The sequence below is a fragment of the Polyodon spathula genome, chromosome 14 (assembly GCF_017654505.1).
Source record: "Polyodon spathula isolate WHYD16114869_AA chromosome 14, ASM1765450v1, whole genome shotgun sequence".
Classification (NCBI taxonomy): Eukaryota; Metazoa; Chordata; class Actinopteri; order Acipenseriformes; family Polyodontidae; genus Polyodon; species Polyodon spathula.
This window is the reverse complement of record NC_054547.1, coordinates 8,549,006-8,565,515: the sequence shown is the minus strand read 5'-3', so window position 1 is coordinate 8,565,515 and position 16,510 is coordinate 8,549,006. Positions and strand designations below refer to the sequence as shown.

The 16,510-nt window shown below is 35.8% G+C and overlaps 1 protein-coding gene across 4 annotated transcripts in view; it reads left to right on the top strand.

Moving 5' to 3' along the window:
* Nucleotides 1-16,510, top strand: part of tnr (tenascin R (restrictin, janusin)) — a 111,800-nt gene that overhangs the window by 54,954 nt on the left and 40,336 nt on the right. For all 4 annotated transcript variants that reach the window (XM_041270856.1, XM_041270857.1, XM_041270858.1 and 1 more), the window contains exon 3: nucleotides 13,928-14,018. The gene's annotated coding sequence lies outside the window, so the exon portion shown is untranslated. The remainder of the gene's footprint in view (nucleotides 1-13,927; nucleotides 14,019-16,510) is intronic.

The window sequence follows — 16,510 nt, the reverse complement described above, 5'->3', positions numbered from 1 at the left end:
GCAGCATGTAACTATCTATTAAACTACTGTTTTTTGCTAACCTGAATGTGGTCATTGAGGCAGTTTACAGCCACACATAAGAAACGTGTAATGCTTTGGTTTCTGCTTTACAATAAATGTATTATAAATCTAAAAAGGTGCACACGTGGAAAATAATGCAACATTTTACGAAAATACTTACAGTAAGAGCAATAATGAATAACTCCACACCTTTATTTAACACAAAATGTGTATATTTTAACTTTAGCCCTTCAAATTAAAAAGAGAATCATTGTTTAAATTGTTTCCTTAAGTCTGTGGCACCTTGCCTGCTGACAAGAATTCCCCTGCCACCACACTGTCTCACTGCTTCACCTCTGCCTGTCTGTCTAAAGCAGTGCTTTGCGTAGCAAGTCATTTGGGGATTTGTAATGCTGTGAAATATATCATTAATCATGTGAAAATATCACTGTTCAGTTTACTGCTGTAGGCTGATTTAAAAAAAAAAAACAAAGTGACACTTTGACTTCATTTTATATTTCATTTGCCTGCTGGCTTCATTCTGCCGTGAGGAACTCGACATCAAAGTGAGTGGTGGAGGCACTCATAGTTCTAAAGGTCATGCGTTTTTATTTAGTTACTGTGTTTAAAAGGTGGCTTCAAAATGTGTTACTGAACCACCTACAATACTGCACATGTGCTGGTTCAAAGGGTGTGCACGAATCCAAACCCAAAATGTATATATTTAAATCATTGCATAGCACTGAAATCTGATGTTTAATGTCTTGTGAAACCAAAGGGAGTGACAGCATAAGAGATGGTGTAAAGAACAGCCACTTTCTGAGACAAAAGCTGGATTTCCTGGTGCATACTGTAACTTCTTTGTTACATAGTGTTAACAGTGATGATATTCTATATTGTATGTATAATTCATAACAGTCTTGATAAATTATTTACAAATAGCTTTGGGCCTCTTATGAGTCATGTAAATTAGGTCATGTCAGGTGGGTATTAAGTTAAAGAATGAAAGGGGCAGGATTGGGGGGGCATAATGGTGTTCTCTTGCACTTATTGGGTGCATTTTCCCCTTTTTAAAACTTGGAATCACCAACAGTGGCAAATTTGGCACAGTTAAAGTACAACAACTAAAAAGTTATGATTTGTCATCTGTTAGTAGTTTTGACATACTGTGATACTCCCTGTTATAGCTGGCTAAATAAAGTATACTAAATATGAAAAATTACGTGTTTTTCTACATTTTCGTTGGAATGAAAATACTTTACAAGTTAATTTTCTGCTCAATATCGGTACAAGCCAAGAGTATACAGCTGCAGAATGAAGGCTCGCACAGCGTAGCTGTCGCAGGGAGTGCACATAGGGTAGTGTTGAGTGCGCAGATCGTAATTTACGTTGTGTCTCATTCACCCCCAGCACCCCTACCATGTATGCTAGGGGGAGAACACTGAACACAGTGATTACCCTGTGAGAATTGATGATCCACGACCAATACCCTACGAACCAGAACTACCCTGCGTGAGCTGACTGAGAAAGCTGTGCTGTGCGAAGCTGTGTTCTGGAGCAATACCCCTCTCATACAAGCAGCGCGGCGCTACTGTAGCTTTAATAAGATGACTATAAGACATACGTGTAGCCAGGTGCGAGAGGATTAGGTGATTACTGTCCCAAATGATCGCCGAAAACAGTCAGCTGCATAAATCCCACTGAAGCAAAAACTAGGTAAGTTCCTTGAAATGTAATAATACAAATTAGTCGTGGGTTTCATCATACACACTATAGTAATCACGTTGAGCCACGCTTAATAATTTGAACTGCGCGTAATGTTGCGCTTAACGTGATGAAATACAAATGCTTGCAAGCTTAGCAGATATCAAGCTTAACATAATACTGTCCTAAAATAAATCTTCCTTCTGTAATTAAACTTTGCAGATAAAAACAGGAGAGTTAATATTTTTAAGTTAATATTTTTACATGTCTTTTTTCCAGATTTAACTTAAATCTTGTGTTTTTCCCCAGATTTATAAATGTTATGAAAATAAATAAATATATTTTTTAAATATGTACATTCAGATATATTTTATAAATCTTAAAATATTTAGCAACTTTAACAGTTAAATGCTAAATCTTTATTTTAAAAACAAATATATATTGTCTTATTAAATATTTATTTTGAGAATCAAGATTTAGCTGTTCGAAAATAAATCAGTCTCGTAACACAATTTAACATTTAGCTAAATAGTTAACTAAATATACTGACCTTTGCATATTTCCTGATTAGCATTAGAAGAGCCAATCAAATCGCCTGAAAACACAAAGCGAGCAGAGCTCATTTGCATACAAATTCTAGGTTCAGCTAGCCAGTTAAATATTAAATCATATTAAATCGTCTTCATGTTCACAAAATCTAGATTTATTTGTGATCAGCTAAATATTGATACTCAAAATAAATATTTAATAACAAAATATATATTTATTTTTAAAATTAAGATTTAGCATTTAAATATTGAAAAGTTGTTAAATATTTTAAGATTTATAAATGATATCTGAATGTACACACACACACACACACACACACACACACATATATATAAGTTAAATATATATAAGTTAAGTTAAATCTGGAAAAAAAACATTTAAATATTAATGCTTTTTTATTTTAGCATAATAACTTCATTTTGCACATTAAGCACTTTTCACAGCAGTTCACATTACCATGTTATTTTTAGGGTTTAATGTTATTATGTTAATGAAAACCATGACTTATTTTAGGATAGTGTTGGAAAGTATTAAGCCTGATATTGGCAAGATTTGTAAGCATTTGTTTTCCATTTAAGCACAGTTAGCTTTTTAGGATGTCCCATAAACATACTCATACGTGGCTGGTTTCACAGACCCTGATCAGTAATAGTCCTGGACTACACAATGTTAATTTAGGTAAGGTAAACCAAGATTAGTGCTAATCTGGGTCGGTGAAACCAGCCAATAAAGTATAAGTACAATGATTTAAAAAGTATTAAATAAATAAAATAATAATTTCAGAAACCATTTTATTATGCAGCCCACCATCCAATGTCCCACCTATTAAGCGGCCCTACATGAACAAAACTTTGAGAACCCCTGCTTTAGATTTATATTCTTGCCTGTGTGTTTTCTGTAAGGATTATATGTCAGCTTTAATCTAAATGTATTTGTATCTTGTGCTATGATATTTTGCTATGCAATTGCTGGCTCTTAACTTCACTTCAGTTAATTAATTATAGAGGATGCAGAACTGTTTAAAATAATTGAGTGACAGAAGACACATAGGGACAACGTCTTGTGTTGTTTAAGCTCATAATAATCAATACCAGAGGAAAGGCATAAAGTGGAAACTTGCAGAGCTGGCTCGTACCCTCTAGGGGCCTGTAGCTAGCTGGCATCCGCTGTATCGCTCCTAGGTGTATGCGGAGGGTGAACATAATTTACATTCTTAATTGTGGCAAAAGCTGAGCTAAAATAATTGGGTACACTAAATAATAAAATAATAAAAAATAAAAAAAATAAAAAAAAAAAAAAAAAAAAACACAAAAATAAAGCAGGCTAGATAATTATTGTTACTAAAATAGCCCTTAAAAACTGATGAAGCTTGGCCAACTTTGAATTTCATGTTGGAAGTCCACAGCTGTAGGTTAAATATTAGAATATAATTTGCTTTAAATTTATCGGTTATCCAGTGTTCCCAAAACAAATCACACTTATGGAACTAATTTGGATAGATGGTGCAATGCAGCCCTTTGTGATAAAAAAAAAAAAAAAAAAAAAAAACACAAAAAATATATATATATATATATATATATATATATATATATATATAGAGAGAGAGAGAGAGAGAGAGAGAGAGAGAGAGAGAGAGAGAGAGAGAGAGAGGCTAAATTCTAGTTATATACTGCTTTGGCAACTTCTTATATAGAAGGTTCATGTTCATGAAAATGTGTAACAGCTTTGCTGTTTGGAGGCTTTGGAATTCACCTTGCACAGGCCCTCTTTGTGAGAATTACAATGGAACTAGAATCCAGGAGATATTTATTTTTAAATGTAATGCAGCGCTTTTCCCAAGAGGAGTTGTTTATTCAGCAGATACAGACATAATAACAGAGTTCACAAAGGTGATGAGAAGGGAATAAAACCTTCCCAGTACAGATTACCAGGAGGCTCCAGTCCAATACTGTGCCTTAAACAAGGGGAAACGATTTCAAACAACATTGAATCCTGTGCTTGTCCCATAGGTACGGGCTCTTTGTAATGGTTCCAGTGGAATACATATTAAGTCAAACTGTGAAGATGTTCAATAGCTAATAGAAGATGCAAGAAATCTCTCTGGGGAAATGCGGCATACATTAAAGCTCTGTTAGGCTTGTGGAATATTACCTTGGTGTACAGAGTTTAGATCATCAGATTTCTACCCTTGAGATAAAGTAACATTTTAGTCCACAGGTGCATTATTTTTTTTCTTCTAAGATTAAGTTGACCACACACTCCAGACTCCAGGGCCTTGCATTGCATACAGTTCTAAATTCCGAGTGGAGCCTACAATGTACCCCTAGGGTCATTTTGAACTCTACTCTCTGTTTTTTGCTTCCAGTTGGACAGTCACTGAGGCAGGGCAGAAGCCCTGCTGGTGTAAGTTGTGTGTGGGGAAATGTAAGATTGACAGGGATTGGGGTTAAATCTGTTCCTGACAGCAATCACAGGTGTGGCCATTCCCCAATTAGGGAATGTTCCTGTTTGTTTTTATGTTTAATAAACGTGCGCATATGCGCTTAAACTGCAGCTTTCTGTCTCTGGGTCTAATTCCTGCCTGTAGCCAGCCTAGGCTGAGACGCTACCCTGCTTCAGTCCCCCTGTGCACACAGAATGTGCTTACAATCACAATTTCTCACACCACACTTTAAAAAAAGCTCTGGATCTGAACCAAGCCCGAATTAGCAATGTTATAAAATAAGAGGTCATCCGCAGTCTTATCTCCAGCAATGGATATGTTTTAAACAATTATTTCATGGGTTTAGCCATTTTCTTTAGCAAGAGACTAAACACTGCATTCATTCGGTTCATGTGCCAAATTGACATTCACAACTCCAGAAGCGCCTCAGTTCTAATCTAATACACTACCCATTCATCACGCATCTATGCTTTCTTAATATATTAATGGTTTCTTGAGTGGATGAAGATGTTTCATCACAAACATAAGCAGTCTGTTGTTACATTTTTGCTGGTGTCAACTGGATTTTCAGTTGCTTGTAATTGCTTTAAGTATAATAGAAAATCTGGACTGATGCTGCTGAGAGGTTAACAGGTGAGGTTGCTGAAAGGATATTACCCTTCACAGATAGTCACGCTCTGCGACATACCCAGAGGTTTAATTAACGACCATGCACTTCTGTTTTGCCGACAGAAACCAGTTGGAAGCTCTGCAGATTTTCCAATTCACATATTGCAAATCACATTCAGAGAGTATGGAAATAAGTATACAAAAATGTAATCTGCTGGACCTATAACACATTGCACAAAGTATTAACGTAGTCATTACATTGCTACATGTTACTGACTTCTAAAAACTTTTACATTTGTAATCACACGTGTAGTTAAATAGTAACTACAATGTAACAATACCAATGCATATGGCTGTAAGAAAATCATGATTTTTTTTATCAAGAAGTTGCGGCCACTGTATTAAAGTTGCCATTTCATTGCGGTCATAAATATAAACAGTTTGCACATATATATACACTTGCTTTGTAAAATTTTTTTTACAAACAATAAATTATGTTTTTTCTAAAAAGCATCTCTTTTTCTGTGTTTTTTGTTATCTGTATTGAACAAGGTGAGTTTCAGACTAGTTTTTTTTTTTTTTTTATGAAAGCCTAGTGTGTGCATATTCATTTCATGTATGACATGTACTTGTAACCTTTATAGTTAAAGAGTTATAGGCACAAATCCAACAGTTAAAAAAAAAAAAAAAAAAAAAAAAGCCAAAAATAGACCCATAGGAATAAGTGAGTGTAGTTACTGTGACATCAAAATACCTCCTGGAGGGACTGAGGGACTCACTAAGATTCCTAGACAAGGCTTTGCTGCTTTAATACGTCAATAAATAAATAATTTGTACTGGTACAGACAAAATACAAACTTGCAAGCATGTGTTTGTGTGGTTAGACAGTTTGATCTTTGGATTGCCTTTGGAAAATCACTCCTGAGTAATTACAACTCCCTGTTTGGTTTTAGAGTTATAGAAAGACATTTTAGAACAGTTGAACATTTACTGTAGAAAGGATTATCTAGGGCTCATCACGCTCAGTACAAATTATATTTTGACTCCTGGGATGGAATAGAATGACGCTTACATTTTTTATTTATTGTTATGTTATTTCATATTCCGCAGACTTGGGCAGCTCCATGAGATTTGTAACACATTTCACATCTTTAAAGGTCACATCAGTATGCATAACCTAGAGCTATCCCCCTCTGAGGAACTGATTTGACTTGTGGCAGGTATATTTCACTGCTGACTTGCCAATATATACTTCGTGACCCAACTACAACATACACATCTCCACATAGGCATTTGACACACAGTTGCTCTGGCCTTCATTCACCTTGCCGACCACTCTTTTTCCCCTAACGGTTTTTTTTTGTTTTGTTTTTTTTGTTTCTAGAAGAACTAACCCCCTAGGTTTTTTCTACAGTTGTCAATTGTGTTTTGCTGCAGTCTCAGACTAATATAGATATATATATATATATATATAATATATATATATATAGATATGAGATATATATATATATATATATATAGATATATATATATATACTAAAAGATTTCTGTATTATCAGTAGCAACATTTTGTGATTCGTTAAGCTGTCCTTGCATTAGTTTAGGGAGGCATATCTCTCTTTCCTTATTATTTAGCACTGACCATCTATGCTCAAGTGTTTTAATTCCTATTTTAAATGCCACTGTGGCAGGCTGGTGAGTGGATAGAGGCCCAGAGACAGTCTGCAGTTCAAAAAATATATACTTTTATTATAAACAAACACAAAACAAAAGTGCACAAGGGCAAAATAAAGGGATTTAAACACATAAAAAAAAAACAGTACAAAAAACAAACTTACAAAAATAAAGGTTTCCAGGCTGGGCAATGCCTTCACTGGATGTAGAATTCACAAATCACAAAAACCACAAACCACAAACCACAAACCACAAACACAAACACAAACCCAAACCCAAACCCAAACCCAAACCCAAACCCAAACCTGCTTCCTCAGCTCCCTCCTCCTAAATGAGAAGCAGAGGCCTCCTTTTATGTCAGGTGGCTTGGCGCTGATTGATCATTAATTAAACTGATCATCTAATCAACCCCAGCCACCTGAACACAATGAACCCAGGCAGGTAGGGGAATTTAACCCCATCCTTGCCAATTTAAAAAGGGCAGAGCTTTGCTCTGTCGCAGCCACCTTCTAGTTGTGGACTAGGGTTTGGTTCAGTCCTGGATGTCTTGAGGAGTCAGTACTGTCTGTGCATAGACTTCTTACCAGAGCAGGTACTGTAAAAACATTTGCTGCAAATGTTTTCCAAATCAGCCATCATGAAGGTCAGCCTTTCATTTCTTTCTGTGCTACCATCCTCTTAACTTGTTGAAATGCAATCAGCGTGCTGGCAGACAGTCTTGGAGGCTAAGAGAGCTTCTTGTTCGGCCAAAGCGCTGACACATTTCAAAGGATGTGTGCCTTAAGTGATAAGCATGACACCAGCTTATGTCAGTTCTGACAGAACCAGTCACCAGCCCCAGTCTTTCTTTATCAGTCTATCGGCTATTTTGTATGATGTGTATCATGTCATTGAATTCTTGCACCATGCTCAATCTTACACAATATAACTGACATAAACAGAGGCATTTCAAGACAGAAGCAAAACCAACGTCCCTTCCTTTCATGCATATCCTGGCAGAGCCTTTCATCCAATTGTAGTGAAATGTGGCATGGGCATTCTGTAGAATGAGAGGTCATTGTTACCTACTTTTATGAGTTTTGGGCTGATTTGTTTGGCCCTGAAAACTGCTGCCCTAAATGGAATGAAACAACATGGGCATTTATTACATCTGTAAGTCACCTTGGATAAAGTCTGCTAAATAATAATAATAAACTACCTACTATGGATGATCACGGTTACATGCTTACACACGCATTGTGTGATTTCTATCTTTTATGCATTTTACCTACATATCGGCACCTACTTTTTAGCTGTCACTCCAGCTATAGTATTTAGCAAATCACCAGACTGTTTAAACTGCTTTATGAGCTTAATACTTCAAGAAAACAAAAATAAATATTTTAAGCAAATTCTATCATAAATAAGACGCTCAGACGGAGCAAATGCATGTCAGAGACTTGCTTCAGATGAGAGGCCAGGTTGTGTTAAGCCAGGGATTTGGGTTGTAATTTATCTTTTATTAGCTTTCCAAGTGAAGCAGAGAGTGGTACCAGGTGTTTGTGAGAATATAAAAGAAACTAAAAGATAAGGACTGCAAATCTGAAGCGCTTGGACGTGGCGTTTTATGGTACAACCAATTAAAAAAAAAAAAAAAAAAAGCATTGCCAATAAAAGTTCATGTCAGTGTTGCAGCTAGGAGTGCAGTCAAGTTATAAATGCCCTGGTGGTTCATTCCATTTTAAATGGTAATTGCTCTGAATATACTGCAATGCAACAAATGTATATATGTGTGTTGGCCTGGTATCAGGGTGTGAGAAACTCGATAAGTTAGGCTTGAAAAGTGCTTTTCTCAATGTAACGGGACTCCTGGGAAATGTTAGTATTTAGGCTTCATGAAAACATCAGAATCCTAGTTAAATATATACAATATGAAATGCTCATGCAGTGTGTGGCAGGATAGAGCCCTGCCTGTAAATAAAGTGTGGGTGTTTGTGTTGGTGGTTGGCAGGGATGGGGTTAAAACAAGTAAAAATGGTGGTTTTGTGTCTGTTTTGGCTAATTTGTTAATAATACTCACAGTAGAGCCAGCGAAAAGTAGGCGCTGGGAGCAGGTCAGGGTGGTGGGACAGTCAGTCTTCCCACGCTTTCAAGCTTGCAATGAAGCCATGATAGTGCAGGTGCCTGAACTGGGCCTGCTTGTGGAGGGGCAGACAATAAAACTGTAACAAGTTGTCCAGCTCCGAGGGCACATGTAGTCCACAATGGCACCAGTCAGTTTCCATTTTTTTTCTTTGAATATTTTATTGTTTTTCTCCCCTTTTACAAAAATACTGTGTGAAGAGACTATGCCAGCATTCTCCACCATACCTTCTTTATTTATCTTCTTGAACAAGGAATAGCAGTTAGAAAACACAGGTTTGGTTTTTCAACAGGGCGATGCCTGCAAGTTTAATTTAAAGACAAAACCAAATAAACAAAGCAAAAACCTAACTCCTTCCAGGAGTACTAACTAAACTTCAGCAAGTTCGTTAACTAATACCAGTCCCCAAACACATAAGTATCAACTTTCATAAGTATTAAACCATACCTTTCCATAAGGTTCCCACAGTCTCTTTTCAGGCCTTAGCCTTAACTCAGAACAAACATTTTTCCATGCTTTAATACACCTGCTATGCTCTGCCACAAGTGTATAAGAGAGAAATCGTACAGGCAGGGTTACAGTCTTCCAAATGACAGTGTTTTTCACTCTTTCTGTAAAACTACTCTGACTATTCAGTGGCTCAGAAGTTATTGAGCCATGAAAAAAATTACACATCTCCGTATCCTCATTAGTCAAACTGAGGCAGATGAAATCCAAGCAAGGTATCTTTATAACTTTTAAAAGTATGCAGACCGCCACTTTAGTTAGTGATTATGTACTGCTCTGAAAAAAAGTTCAACAGCAACTGATTGACAGATGCACTGTTCTCTCTCCAGCTATTTCTCTTTATCTGCTGGAGGTACAGCTATAGCTGGTAATTTTCCACTCCATACACTATCATGACTGCATTTCCAGCAGCCTGCATATGAAAAAAGCCGATGCTGTGATCATTTCACAGACAACTGAAGATCAGGCCTATGGCTTCAATTTGGGGTTCTGTGAAAATGCTCGTTTACTCCATAGCCCCCATTTCAACGACAGCAATGCATTGCTTGTTTTCACATAGGTTGAAATTCACTGATTTCAGTGTAAATATCAATAAATACAAACAAGGAGATAATGATACCTCACCTTAGTTGCATACGTATTAATGTTATTTTTAAACCAGATAACTGATGAATGCTTAGCTTCTGCTTTCATGTTAAAGGCTCAGTCCCTGTTAAAATGGTAGATATTTCAAGGGGTTCTAAGCTTTAGATTTAAATTCTCTGCTTTGTGTTTGACTCCAGGCTTCTTTTTCTATTTCAGATGGCAGTCTAGCTCTGATCGAGGCTTTAGTTTGAATTCCACAAGCATCTTGAGAGAAAGCATTGCTTTCCAGAGAGAAACAGTTAGGAGAAACCATGTCATGCCAATTTCAAATTCATGCCCTAACATTTTCAAAGTTCAGTAATCTCTGTCCTTTACACACTGACAATCTCCAACCCCATCACAATTGTGCTACTTTCCTTGTTAGGTATGAAATGCTGTCCACTTTGTCATAAGCATCGCTCTGACTGATTTGCTGCAACCATGACAACTGATCAGTTTATTGATCTAATCTAATCTTGGAACCTGAAGTGTCTGTTATTTATGGATAATAGCTGCCAGTTCTACTACTGTTCTGTAGGGATTAAAAGCATTCAGATTTAATGATACTTGAAAGAACTCAGCTCAAATTGTTTTAAGTTAATCCTACCTGGGTTATAAAAGGAATAGAAATAAGACTCCCATGAGTAGTGGTTTGATCCATTCCTGGTTTTACTATGACTTTAATAACACACACATGAGCGTGTTACCTGTACTGTGGCTATTCAAGCTTGTATTAAAAATATGATATAGGTGAAACTGCTATGCAGTAGGAGTCTTATTTCCATCCCTGCTGTACTCACAGTATGATTACAGTTTCCAGAGCAGCTTTCATGTGCACTTCTATGCTTGATTTGCTAAGTAAACCTCTGCTTCACATTTTTAAAACTCACCGCAATTAATCTCACTGGCTGGTATAACCAATTAATTATCAAAAGTGCCAGTCAAAAGCAGAAACATGCAACATTGATAAACAGAATTAATGAGGCATTCATTGATATTTTTAGATTTGTACTTGACAGGAAACAGTCATTTCATATCAGTTTTAATTAAATAAGTATATGGCATTGCAACTACTAGTTTGCCAGGCAGTTGGCTATAAATCAGGGTGTTTATGCTCTTATTCTCTTATCTCAAATACAGTAACTGTTATAATAGGTTTCTGTGGCTTGTATGGTTTGCTGAAACTGCACTCTCCGCAGTTCGTTGCCACTTTAAAATTAGACCCAGGACATGGAAACTTGAGGTTTAAGTGCTATATTTAATAATACAAAATAACGATACATGAAAACAAACACCTAGCTCTACATCGAGCAATAACTAAAACACAGGAACATGAACATAAACTATAAAACAGGACAGCCAAGCAGTTTAAATGTTAAACAAAACAAACAAACAAAAACACAGTTTTTTTTCACAAATCAAAAAGGTTTTACACTACCTTTGTTTACACTACGCCCAGCCAGACTAATCCTCACAGCTGCTTAATTTCTTTATATACACCGCACCTGGCTCTAATCTACAATGGTAGCCAGGTGCAGGTGATAATTAACTAATACAACAATTAACAAATGTAATTAAACAATAAACAAATAAGTTTCTGGCAGGGATGATTTTAACCCCCTCCCTGCCTTATTGAGCGAGAGAGCGAGAGAGAGAGAGAGAGAGAGAGAGAGAGAGAGAGAGAGAGAGAGAGAGAGAGAGAGAGAGAGAGAGAGAGAGTGTTGAGGTTTGCACATTAGGGATTGAAATGTTGTTATTAGTAGTCAAGGAGTCACACTGTCGTAGCAAAACAAGGGGTGTGATATTAACGCCTGAAGCAAGAAGTTTAAAAATAAAAGGACATTATATTACAAGTAAAATGGGAGCAGAACAACATACACTCTCTTGCCATATAGCTCCTGGAGTTTTATTACAGACCAGAGCATTTATTTTATTTTCCTTTTATCAGGCTACGTTATTTAGTAGTTTTTTTACTCCATTTTAGATTGCATTATTTTTCCAATTAATCCCCCTGCTTTTATTTCCTCTTCAAAAATGGTGCTTCGGAACACTCTATCATTTCTACCATGGCCTTGCTTGAGAGTTTACATTATGTTGGATCATATTAAATAATCCACTACTTCTCATTACTCTAGAGAGGAGAACAAAATTGGATACAATTATTTTCCATATAGTATCTCCATGGATCCCCCTCAATTTCATAATTATAATACATTACCACACAGTGCTTAAGGACTGCAGTGCTGCAAATCTAAGCTTGAATAAAGCCGTTTTATAATTTCTAACTTGTATTGTTTTTTTTTTGTTTTTTTGTCTTTTCTTTTAAAATGCATTCTTCAAAGTCTTATATCATGTTTCAGAAATAGCTTTCCCATGACTGGTAATAAACAGCTGAAGTGGAGAAATAAATCAGTAACATAAACACAAATGAAATGGGATCTCCAGAGATAATAAACTTCAGAAAAAAAACAATAGTTTAACAAGAAAAAAAAACAGTAGTCACAAATTACAGGATGTGTAGAGAAAGAAAATAAACTGTTGCTTTGTAGGTTGTAGTGCATTAAGCACAAAGGAGCCAAACCCAGTTGGATTATAAAATGAGACCCAAAAAGGCATGGGCACTGATCCACCTATTGTGAGAGAATCTGTCACTGCATTAGCAGGCTGTCCACATATAAAAACACTCTTTAATGGTCTTGTGTTCCTAGGGTAGTATACTTTAATATGTAAAAATACAGTAGTTTATAGAAGTAGTAGTAAATACCTACAGTTGTAATTATTGTGTTATTATAATGAATATTGTATATTTTAATGTGATGGGGTATTTTGATTAACTTTATTACCTACATTTAATTTTACAAAGATTTACACTTTACATGTTCTACACTTTAATCACAAGAATTTGAAAATAAGAAAATGCTGCACAAATTATTTAATCAAGATATAATCAAGATAATTCATGTTTTAAGATGGCTTGGACATTATTACCGGTATATTCAATGCCTGTGATGTGTCTAGATTGATGTATTATTTTTGTCACTTTTGTATATTTAGTGCAGAGCGAACTGTAAGAGAGAACTGTAAAAGCAGTAATTTAATTCACACATATTGGTCCCTTTCTAGGCTTTAGTTCCCTATTAATTTACCTAGCATAAGTATTTGGTTATTTGCCTGGAATGTGACACAGTAGATTCATTGGTTATGAGGCTTGGCTTGTAGTCAAATAAATAAAAATAAATGGAAATGGTACAGAAACTGTGAGTGGTTAGCAATTATTGTATCTAGTTGGCATGGAAACAATATAATTAAATCATGAAATACTATTAGAGTTTTTTGTGAGTATGTGATTTAATCTTTTATACTGTACAGTTGGCTCTTATAAATGATCACAATAATTGCAAAGCATGTACCCATCACTGTCAAATACACTATTGTACAGGAAAAATGTTTTAAATGTAATAATATATAAGATCTAATGTACAAAACCAGTGCGCTAGAGTCATGGTGTGTGTGTGAATAAAAACATAAAGACTTACTGATACAGTATGTGTCCCAGTTGACTGAAAGACTCTGTCATTTGGACCTACACCTTAATGAACAAAAATCATATATTATACTGTAATTTCATTATTTATTTATTTTTGTTCTGGCATCCCTGTTTGGCTATTCACATCTCCCTGTTTCTGATCTGACAGGTGGACACTGCTGTATCAGAGGGTAAGTGTCTGATCAGTCAACCAACCTAAGAGAGGAGCCTGAAGGGGGGACTGACATTGAATAAATAAGGTAGGGGAATGTCTGATTTTTTTTCTGCTTTGGAATATGTGGATCAGTACAGTTAACACATATATTAGGACATATTATGAATGCATTGAACTCATTTTCCAATGTATGTTTCACACAGTCACTTTTCTTTTGTATAATTTTAGAGAACTAGGAAACTCGACAAGACATTCTTTAAAGTTATTGAAATTTATTTCGATTTGGTATCTTAAATGCTTTTCATAAATGTGTTCTCACCCCTCTGAACTTGTGCTGGAGTGAGCAGGTAGGACAGATGAACCAATCAAAATGCTTAACTTTGAGAAACGAGCCAGGAACCAATGAAATTTAACAGGTTGGCTTGAAGCTGCTGATGTTATGAATTCAGAAGACATTTTAAGACCAGATGAAAAAAATAAATAAAAAAAAATAATAATAATACTGCTCAAAACTGATTTACGACCAGGAATATGTTAATAAAAATATTAAAACAATCACAATTGTGTAGAAAAAGTTATTGTAGGAATATAGTCAACAAAAGCAGAAAGCTAGTTGTGTTTTTAACTCTACAGCCTATTCATTAACCCTTTACACCCTGGAATGTTCAACATAGCTAAAAAGAGGTCCTATTTGTTGTACATTTAGAACCTGGGCCATCCTTCCAGACTCTTTGCAGATAGATTTTTGCAATACATTTGATCAAAGATTTCCTCTTTTTTATCTACTGTTGAGTTTTATAGGAGGTTGCAGGAGCTGAGGCTGCTGCATAAGGCTTCAGTGCCATAGACTATAAGGATATTTGTTTAGCATATTTCATGTTTCTTACTAAATGCTTAGAGCACGTACTGTATCAAAGAACCTGCATATGGATAATAAAGGAGGTAAACCTGAACATCTGATCTCTAATCAATGGGGATTACCATCTTTGTGCGTACCATGCATGATTAGGATTGTAATAAATAGCCTGTACAATGATTAATTATTGTCCTAATCCACAGTAAACCATGCCTATAAGCAATGATCTCTGACCAACTCTGTTTGTGTCTATTAGTAAATTAGATTATAGGCAGTGGGGGGGGGGGGGGGGGGGGCATTAATAGAGCAGACTTCAACAGATGAAACAACTAGGAGAAAAAATGTATTAGCACTTAGGATTTTAATACCACTTTTCCACGAACCACATAACCCGGGTAAGGGCTCGAGTTGCCCTCACACCTCTGTTTCCATGTTTTTAAATTACTCGAGTTGGCTCCTAATTCAGGCTGGAGCCTGAATTTTCTGGTCCGATTTCACTCCTTGGGCTGGCCTGAATTCTAAAGTCTGAGTTTGTGCTGGGAGGAAATTACATCACTAAATGTCAATAAAAAATGTTTTAGGGGATGGGAATATACCGTATAACCGGACATTTTGGCTGGTATTAAAATTTGGCAGCTTTTTTACCTTATTTTGACGGTTTTGGAATTGCCTTTTCACCTAGCACCATCACAAAGAAAAATGCACTGCAGTTTGCATTTTATACTTTTAATTCCAAAAAGATTAAAATAAATGTTTAGCCTAGCCTACTTAATGAAATTTGTCTGCTAAAACAGTGTCTCGTTTACAGTTACTCGTTATACTAGCATTTACAATGTCACTGCAGCAACTTGGAGAAAAATCATTTGATGGAAATGACAGGTCTACTTTTAATGTTTTCAAACAAATTAGCTTCATCACTGCTATTCACATATCCACTTTGACATCTGACACATTATTTCCCTTGTCCAGCACTTCTTTCCCTGTTTTGCCAGTTTGTCAGAGGTATATGTACTGCATGAAACAAATGCAAAAGCATATCTAAATGGATTTATCTTTTAAATCATTGACAATTTGACTGTAATACTGTCTGCAGCGAACCTTTAACTCGCAAGTATTTCCTGCCCAACTCACGTGATAACTCGGAAAAGCGTGGAAATGCCTCCTTTTTCCCCAACTCGAGTTGTCCATCAACTCAAGTTCTAGGAGAATTCACACCAATTCGAGTGCACTCAAGTTGGTTTTCCATGGCAACAATGTATAATCTTGTCAGATCTTGGAAACAGAGGCCTTATGAGACCTCCAAGTAAGCACAGGTGCTTTAGAAGTGATGCTGGGCATTAAGTAAGGGCATTGCAGCCAGATTCCTTAATTAATTAATTGATTGATTAATTAATTAATTAATTAATTAATAATCTTCATACTGTAAGTAGAAGTCTGTTTTGTTCTTTGAAATATTTTGCTGAGATAACTTTTTTCTTAACATATCAAAATGAGTATCGGATACTGTAATTTTACTTTGCTTTTAAGTTGTTTATCAACCGACTGCTCTGTCCATTAATGCAACTCTTATCTCATTCAGCCAGCAGCTGGGTGCATATCATTCTATTAACTACAGCTATTAGAAAAACAAAGATACACTTTAGATTATCAGAAATGTAAGGGACAGTATTTGTCACTCCACTGTCATTAACAAACAGTTTACATACACAAAAAGAGAGAAA